General features: G+C 50.5%; 1 long non-coding RNA gene across 4 annotated transcripts; it reads left to right on the top strand.

Annotated features, from left to right (window-relative positions):
* Positions 1-2,348: 2,348 nt before the first annotated feature.
* LOC128812011 (uncharacterized) lies at positions 2,349-7,510 on the top strand. 4 transcript variants are annotated; one of them, XR_008438572.1, is made up of 4 exons: positions 2,349-2,555; positions 4,335-4,735; positions 6,011-6,096; positions 6,885-7,510. It is a non-coding gene; the product is annotated as an uncharacterized LOC128812011 (long non-coding RNA). The 4 variants fall into 4 exon arrangements; XR_008438570.1 differs by lacking the exon at positions 2,349-2,555 and adding an exon at positions 3,237-3,334; XR_008438569.1 differs by lacking the exon at positions 2,349-2,555 and adding an exon at positions 3,237-3,475.
* The last annotated feature ends 1,274 nt before the right edge of the window (positions 7,511-8,784 follow it).

Here is an 8,784-nt window from a genome sequence, read left to right as displayed (position 1 = left end):
AAAATCCATAATCTGTCCTAAAACATTTAACAAAGAATATCTAACAAAACTCAAAATCAACCACTACAATTCTAAAATCCAAACTACAAAAAAATCCAAAACTAACTACACCCCAACAAGAACAACAAAAACTCTTAACAACCTATCAAAAAATCCAAACTACCTCAAAAATCACCAAGACTAAAATACGAGTCCTCCTCACACTCCGACTACCAATACTAAAATAAATGTTCTAAATAAAAATTCCCTCTGCTCACCATCCCACCAGTACCACATAAAACAAATAAAATACGCTCATCACACAGCGCACCCATATCAAAAATCTAGATCACCCAAAAATCTTAAAAATAATTACAAATTAATCCAAAAATAAAACCACCGGTCTCACTAACATAAACATCCCCCAAAACCAAGTAACACAAACTGTTCAGGGCAGTTTGACTCGTTCTGTGTCTCCTTTGGGGGTGAGGTACAAAGGCTGAGGGGGAAGGAGTGGAGACCCGGGGGGATCTGATGTTATTTGGGCCACCCCAGGGTCCCTAGGAGAGAGAGCCAGGCTGTGCCAGAGGAGCAGGAGAGTCGGCAATGAGGGGGGTCATGCTGGGCTGCCCTCCCCCAGAGGAACCCAAAGCTGCCAGAAAATTCACAGGGAGGGGTGGGGGTAGAATACTAAAACCTTTCAAGTTTGTTTTTTTTTTTTTTCTTTTTATAGATAGTGGCAAAAAATAGGAATTTTTCGCTAAATTCATTTGGAAAGAAACTCTCTAGCCACTCTGTTGCATACAGGAATGTAGGAAACTCTGCTTAGAGATGGGTAGTAGTTTTGGAAAAAAATGCCATAACGTTTTTATCTAGGAATGAAACAATCAAGTGCCCTGAAACCATAAGGACAGAGGCCAGGGCTGAAGGGAATAGATCAGACTGATGCCAGGGCTGAAGGGAATAGAAACGGGCTGATGCCAGGGCTGAAGGGAATAGAACAGACTGATGCCAGGGCTGAAGGGAATAGAACAGACTGATGCCAGGGCTGAAGGGAATAGAACGGGCTGATGCCAGGGCTGAAGGGAATAGAACGGGCTGATGCCAGGGCTGAAGGGAATAGAACAGACTGATTCCAGGGCTGAAGGGAATAGAACAGGCTGATGCCAGGGCTGAAGGGAATAGAACGGGCTGATGCCAGGGCTGAAGGGAATAGAACAGACTGATGCCAGGGCTGAAGGGAATAGAACAGACTGATTCCAGGGCTGAAGGGAATAGAACGGGCTCTCCGGCAACTTTTCCCTCCGTTCCGTGCCTGTCCCCCACGCGCGTGCAGGGGCAGGCTGAGCTCAGTGGCAGTGCTGCCGCCCTGTGGACACAGAGCGGTACTGCCGCCCCCCGGCCAGCACCGCGCCCCTCGCCGCGGGGCGGTGGCGGGGGGAGTCCGAGATAGCAGCCACAGGACACCTAAATCTTCCAGAGAAAAAGAATTGATGGCTCCCTTATCAGAAGAAACTAACTTCTTCCTGCCTCGCTCAGCCCTGAAGATGCCACAGGATGAAGAGGAAGACGTTGACACTGATCAGACAGAGCTCTTTGTTTCGACAGAATTTATGCATCGTGTATGAGATATATGAATATGCAACAGACCATTGCTTTTAAGGGTTCATTCTTTGTTCACAAGGCATGCTTTTCGGGGCTTAGTGCCCGAGAGCATCCGGATGTCCCTAATCCTTTGTTTTATTGTCCTTTATGGTCCTAACTCTGATTGTCTAAATACTAATTGCTCTAATTTTTATTACTGTTTTATACCATTAAACTTTTAAAAATTTTAAAACAAGTGATTGGCGTTTTTCATATTTAGTTTATTTCAGCTGTTAATACGGTTAAATTTTCTGATTTTTTTTTGTTATATTAGAGGTTTTGTTTTTGTATGTTGTAATGAGATTAGTGTGTACTCCGCACTAGTGTTGACTGAGGTTTTCTATTTTTGTGGTTTTGATGTGTTAGGTAAATGAATTTATACAGTTTAAAATACGTGGGTTTTTTGGTTTCCATTTGGCTAGAGGCAGGGGGGTTTTAATTGTAGTTAGGTTTTTGGGGGGCATTATTTTAGAGGGTTTTTTGAAGGGGATTCTGGACGTTACTTTTCCCTCCGTTCTGTGCCCGTCCGCCACGCGCGTGCCAGCGGCGGGCTGAGCTCGGTGGCAGTGCTGCCGCCCTGTGGACACAGGGCGGTACTGCCGCCCCCCGGCCAGCACCGCGCCCCTCGCCGCGGGGCGGTGGCGGGGGCAGGACGGCGGCGGGAAGGGCGAGGGGCGGGAGCGAGCGGCGAGCGGGGCGGTGTCTGTCGATCGAGGCGAGGGCTGGAGGGGAGTCGGGGGCCGCGGCGCTGCAAGGAGCGGGCGCCGTGCGGAGCGGTGACCGAGGGGAATGAGAGCGGTGGGGGCGGCCCGGCGGGGCCGGTTTCGCTACGGGCGGAGGCGCGGTCACAGTGCAGCACGGGCCGGGGGCAGCCGGCGGGCGAGCGGCGTCGGAAGAAACGTGCCCCTCTCAAGAAGCTGCAAACGACTTGGGTACAATTTTCTTATGGTTCTAAGGGAAGAAAACCCATTAGTGCGTAAGCTGAAAGCGCAGTTTATACGCTGACATAGTTCACTTGCCAGAGCGATCCAGAAACTTTGACTTCGTGACACTAAGTCTGTCGCAGTTACTTGACATACTTTGGCCAAACTCCGTTAAAAATGGAGTGTACTTAGCGGGCTCGGAACAGAGCTGCTCCGTCGTGTGCCTCTCACACGATGGCAGAAGCCACCACATGCCGGGAGCCTGCAGGAGCCGGGTCGGGCTCCGGCTACACTCAAGGTGGCGGCTGCGGCAGAACACCCGGCTCCGGCGCCGCTGAGCCTGCCGGCCATGTCCTCACGTCAAGAAAGGCAGCGGGAAGTGGTGCTGAGAGCGTGAGACTGCTGTCGGGGCCGAGTTCAGGTGCTGAGAGCGCGGGATTGCTGTCGGGCCGGGTTCGGGTGCTGAGAGCGCGGGATTGCTGTCGGGCCGGGTTCGGGTGCTGAGAGCGCGGGATTGCTGTCGGGCCGGGTTCGGGTGCTGAGAGCGCGGGATTGCTGTCGGGCCGGGTTCGGGTGCTGAGAGCGCGGGATTGCTGTCGGGCCGGGTTCAGGTGCTGACTGGACACCTTTGTGGGGGGGGGGGGGGCGGCTCACGGGTACCACAACAACGATGGCCGCCCGACCGGAAGTGGCTTCTGCCATCACCAAAGATGGCGGCGGCGCAGGGCGGAAGTAGCGCTGCCCCGCTCTGTGTGGCGGTTCGGTGCGGCACTCGCCTGACCTTCCAGGTATGGTGTCAGTCTGACCGTGCGCATTGAGTAGAGACGGAAAAGGGTGGGCAAGCAAGGACCCCACTCCGCCAAATCGGCCGCCTGCACACAATCGTGACACCGACACCGCCGCGGTGCGGCTTTCCGCGGCTGTTCCAGGTGTGCGGGCACGGGCTGTGGGCTCAGCAGCGCCGGGGACGGGTGGGAGCCGTGCGGGCGCCGACCGCGGCGGCAACGCGTCTGTAGCTGTCGCAGGGCGCTGCGACCTTCTGCTCCCCTCCTATGAGAGGACCCCTCGCCACGCTGTGCTGTGCTGTGCCGAGCGCCCGGCCCGGCCCGGCCCGGCCCGGCCCGCCGCCTCCCTGCGCTCCCGCCACCCGCCCCCCTTTCTTCCCCCTCGCTCCCCTCTGGCCCGGGGAAATGGGGAAAACATAAAAGCATGAGGGAAGAAGAGTCGCCGGAGCTGCCTGAGCAGCCCGCAGGGTGGCAGCTGCCCGCAGCGGCCAGCAGGAGGAGGCAGCGGCTCTTTGCCGGGAGGTGAGAGGTGCGCTGCCGGGGCGGCACGGTTTGCCGGACAGGGTTTCTTTCCCAGGGAGAATTTCAGCTCCCCGCGGCTCCTGTTGAGTGCCGCATGGAGTCCGGGCTGAGCCAGCTGGGAGCTGGGGGTGCTCTTCGTGTCCCCGCGAGCTGCTGCTGCCCAAAGGGCAGCTCGCGGCAGACTCGTGTGGTCTGTGTGGAAGCAGCTCTTAGCGTTTGGGCAGCTGAGTGTTTTTATCACATTTGTAGCAAATATGCTGGGGGAGAAAGCCCTTGAAATAGCCAAGCTGAGCCATTTTTGAGAATTCTAAGCCTCGTGGCCTATGGTTCTTGATACAGTATTTAAATAGTTACTATCGAGTTGAGACAGTATCTAGTGGACTTGTTAGAGTGGCAGAAATGGTTTTTCACCTAGAAATGTATTGGGATAAGCAACCCTCCTTAATGTCAGAATGAATCTTTCCCCTTTTTTTCTTTCTAGATTGCTGAGCATTGGGAAGAATATTTGGGATAAAGAAATGAGAGGCAGGAGGGAAGCTCCATGCTCCCGAGGGAATGCTGTAGGCACGTGCAGCTTCTGAACCGCACTGATAATCCTGGCTGCTACAGGAACCTTCCGAAACTGGAATGGACAGGGAAGACAATTCCAGGAGCGGTGGGAAGTGCTTTTTCCTGGGTCTGGATAGCATTGAGGTCAGAATGAGTTCCAAATATTCCTAGTGCCTCTCCTGTTTCCAGCCCAGGACTAAGTCCTGTTCCCTGAGTGGCTGCAGTTCCCTGCGTGTGGAGGGAGCAAGCCTGTACTGGAGAGTGGGAGAAAGGTCCCTGCTGGTTGCTGTGTCCTCGATGGGCAGGGAACTCTGATCTTGGCCAGGTGGGTTGGTGAGTATTGAATCAATCCTGCCTCCTTGTGAACAAGTTGTTTTAAGGACTCATCAGCAGGGACTGCTTTTAGCCGGCCTTAATTCAGTTTCTTTTTCACAAGTTTCTGGTTGTTTTGATTCTGAAATTGCTAAACTCTTAAGTTTGCTAAATTAACCCTGAAAAGCTTCAACAAACCAATGCTGAGGAAATTGCAGATTGGATAGTTGGGATCTTATGGCCCTTCGAGGCCACGTTGGGTTCACCTGATTTTGGTGCCAAGGGAAACTCCAAGTTAAGACTAATCAAAATAGGAAGCAGTTCTCTCATGAAAGTCAGCTCTCCAAACCCTTCTTTGTTCAGGATCCAAAAGAGATGGGAATGCTCTTGGCATAAAAAGTGCCTGTGAGGCAAAGCAAGCTTAAAATGTCTGTGAGCAAGAAATCCAGGAGAAATGACTGCTGGCTCCTGGCATCCTGGGCTCGCCAGGCAGGTTTTGTACTGGATTGCAAGGCACTTTGCCTGCCTCTGCGGGGGGTAGTGCCTGGACAGTGGAGAGAAAAAAATCCCCTCTGTCCCTGGCACAGCCCTGGAGTGGGAGCAGTTTGCCCTTTATGCTGGAGTTATCCTGCTCCTGCCCAGGATTCCTCCGGTACTATGTGCTTTCTGAGCTCCCAGCACTGGTGGATCTAAACAAGGAGAATAGTCCCTATTCCTTCTCTTCTCCATCCTTGATGTTCCCAGGCCCTGCATCTCCCTGGCTTTTCCATGTCTGGCTCTTCATCTCCATCCAAACTTATCCTGGTCACATCTGGGCCTGAGATGCATTTAGCAGCAAATCCATTCCTTTAAAGGAAGCCAAGCACAAAGACAATCCAGCTGGAGAGAAGTCTTTAGAAAAGAAATGCAGACATGCAAATAAGGGCTCTGTCTTCCTGCATTTCCTGTCATTTTTCTTTGTCAGGTTTTGGAGGGCTTTCTCTCTGTGCTTCCTTGTGATCCGAGTGTGTTCCTTCCTTTGTCCAATTCCAGTGCCAAAGGATTGAACAACTGATGAGTGGGGTCTGGGATGAAAACGGTTCTGCTAAATTAAGGAAACAACACTCAAAGAAAAATGAGCATCTTTGGAATGCCTGGAATAAAAATGCTGGGAAAGGGCACTTTTCTATTTGATTTGGTGCCACCTCTCCTTTTTTATGGCTAAAAGTCCCTGGTGAGCAATCCCAGCCAAAAGATGAAATGCAGCAGTCTTTGTTTCCACAGTGGGCTTAACTTCCCTTTTGTCCTCTCTTTCAGGATAGGAAGAACCACTGAACTTGTCCCATCCTTGCCACAAGCTTTGGTATTTGAGCATTCAAACCAAACCTGGTCCTGCCCATGGTGTGAGTAAATCACAGGTTCTTCTTTTCCTCTCTGCTGTGATGAGCTCTGTAAGGAATGCCATTTCCAGCAGCCTGGTCTGCTGGAAAAGGGGAGAAAGGAAGAGGAGATGTGGTGCCAGAGCTGTGTCACATCAGGCTGTGTTTCCTTCGCTGTGAGGACAGAGAGGCACTGGGCCAAGATGAGATTGCTGTGAGTGCTTAGGTGGGCAATCCAGGGAACAGGAAGCTCGGAATTGCAACTGCTGCTGGAACCACTGCCTTAGGTCTGCTTTAGGTTGCAGATTGGGTCCTACAGTCCCAGAGCGATGAGGGGGGAAAAGGAACTCGTGCAACTCATGGCAAAGCTTCGGTTTTTCCTAGTGCAGTCTTTTAATTATGTGCTCTGAGTGACTGTCCAGTATCCTTCTGACAAGACTTGTCAGAGATTTAGATTGAGGAGTTGAATTTGGGCCAGTTCACTACCAAATCTTGCCAAGCCTGGAGGCCTGGGGTGATGACTGCTCTCTCTCTTTTTCTAAATAAAGAACTGCAAAGGTTCTTTATTTATCTTCTATTAATATTTAATATTATTCTTTATTAATCTTTATTAATCCTCTATAATCCTCAGATTTCCTTAGCAGTAGGCTGGAAAGGTGCAGGTTTGGATCAGGAATTCTGCATGCCTGTGCGACCCTTAGCTATTGTGTGTGTCAGTGAGCCAAAATTAGGAGCAAAGGTTGGTTTGGTTTTAAGAACTTAGAGTAACTCTAAAACAAAATAAATCAACTTTTTCTTCTTTTTTATTTTAGATGCTGGAACTGCCTCTCTGGATGTGTGCTGAGCTCTCGCTGCTGTGGACTGTGTGGCCTTAATTGCTGCAGGATCCTGTTCTTCTCACTGGGGAATGGGAAATAATTATTAATTAGAGTGCAGAGATGTTTTCTGAAACCTCTCCCTTTTTTCTGCCTTTTAATGGTAGATCTTCTCTTTCTGCCTTTGAATTTACAGGATTCTCTGATATCATTTCCCCTGCCCAAATTCCTTGCAGCTCCTCGGGCAGAGAGAAGCTTCTCCTGTGGCCAAGGTTCAGTGGGAAAATGATACTGTGTGTCTCACCTCCTTCATACGTTGAACTGCTCTTTATATCTTAGAGCATAGACTTAGTTGATCCTATTTCAACAGAAAGTGGTAGGCTGAACTCACCTGAATTACTAAACCATGCTTTAGATATTTGAGGTTTTTTTAAAGGAAATAAAACAACAAGCTTTTCATCTGTGGGCTTTGTTGGTATTGCTCCTTAACTGAGCCACACCTTTAAGGAAAGATACGGTCACCTTCTAGAAACAGTGTTTAATACATTTTGTGCTCTCCTGTGAGACCTTTGGGCACACGTTTTTCCATTGCTGAATTAAAGTTAATTGCAGGTCCGAACTGACAGTATCCCATGCATCTGGTGTTCATTGATCTGTTTGTGATCATTTCCTCTGGATGCACAGTTGGGCTTTCTGGGCAGACGGTGCCCCTCAGACCTGAGGCTTGTTTAATTGTTTTGCTAGGAAGCACTGATGGCTAGGTACTTAAAACAAAGAAGTGGCCAAGCTTAGGGGGAAGAAGGGCATCTGGTTGCGTTTCTCTGGTCTGGGGGAGTTTGTCTCTGAGGGACAGAGATACCGGGGGAGTAGAGCAAGTAGGGGGATGGGGCTGGGGCAGCTGCTGGCTCGCACTCACTCTCAGCAGCAGAAGAGGATGGTTGGGGCAGCTGCTTGGGAAGGGAGCTCATTTCTGTCACCAGAGGCCAGGCCAGAGCTGTTTCTTCTGCCATGAGGTGAGCCTTTGCTTGTAGGAGCAGCCTTGTTAACATCCACCTCACTAGAAAAGGGACCTGTTCCCATCTGCCTGTGTGCCCAGGATCTTCGGCTCACCCCTCTCTGCCCTGCTGGGAGCTGGTCTGCTGCTGTCCTGTTCTTCAGCAGTGCTCCAAGCTTTTGCTGCGCTGTAGCCCCACACCCCCTGAGTACTGGGATGTCCCACGGTTCCAGCCACAGCTCCAGAGCTTCTGACACTTATCGTCTAACACGCCGGGATTGTTTTGCTCAATCTTGCCTGTGCCTGGAGAGTTGTAGAGTGCTCTGGAGTGCTCAGGTGATTGCAGGCCTCAAGCATTTGAGTCGATGTAGGTTCAGGATCCCATAATAAAGCTCTCAGAACCTTCTTGCACTCTTGATTAGCATTTGAAATGGCCAATTTTTTGAGCAACTCCTCCTTAGCTTTTTCCTGCAGGACTTGTCTCTAAATAGCAAGTTGGAGTTTGACAATAAATTTCATATAGGGCTCACTTGGGCCCTGCTTAATGTACACAAAATCTAAGGATGGTTGGCTAGTGTCAGGCACCTGTATTAAGGCCTTTCTGGATGCATCTTTAATATTATTTAGTACTGGCCTTGGAAGGTGGTGTGCCTGATCTTCTGGCTGGCACTCCTTGTCCTGCCAGATGATCAATGGTCAAGGCAGCCTGTGCTTGGTCCCCAGCATAGTCATTTAGCAGCTGATTTAGTAGTCTCTTCCACCCTGCTTCTCAAAGGGTGTACTCAGTGGGGGACAACAACATTGTCATGATGTATTTCATATCATAGGGTACCAGCATGTGTGCCAAAAAGGTAGCCAACATTAGGTTATTAAAATGTGGTGAATTCCTTCTGTGAGAAACAA

This window comes from Vidua macroura, chromosome 10 (genome assembly GCF_024509145.1).
Source record: "Vidua macroura isolate BioBank_ID:100142 chromosome 10, ASM2450914v1, whole genome shotgun sequence".
NCBI lineage: Eukaryota > Metazoa > Chordata > Aves > Passeriformes > Viduidae > Vidua > Vidua macroura.
This window is presented reverse-complemented; position numbering and strand designations above follow the sequence as displayed.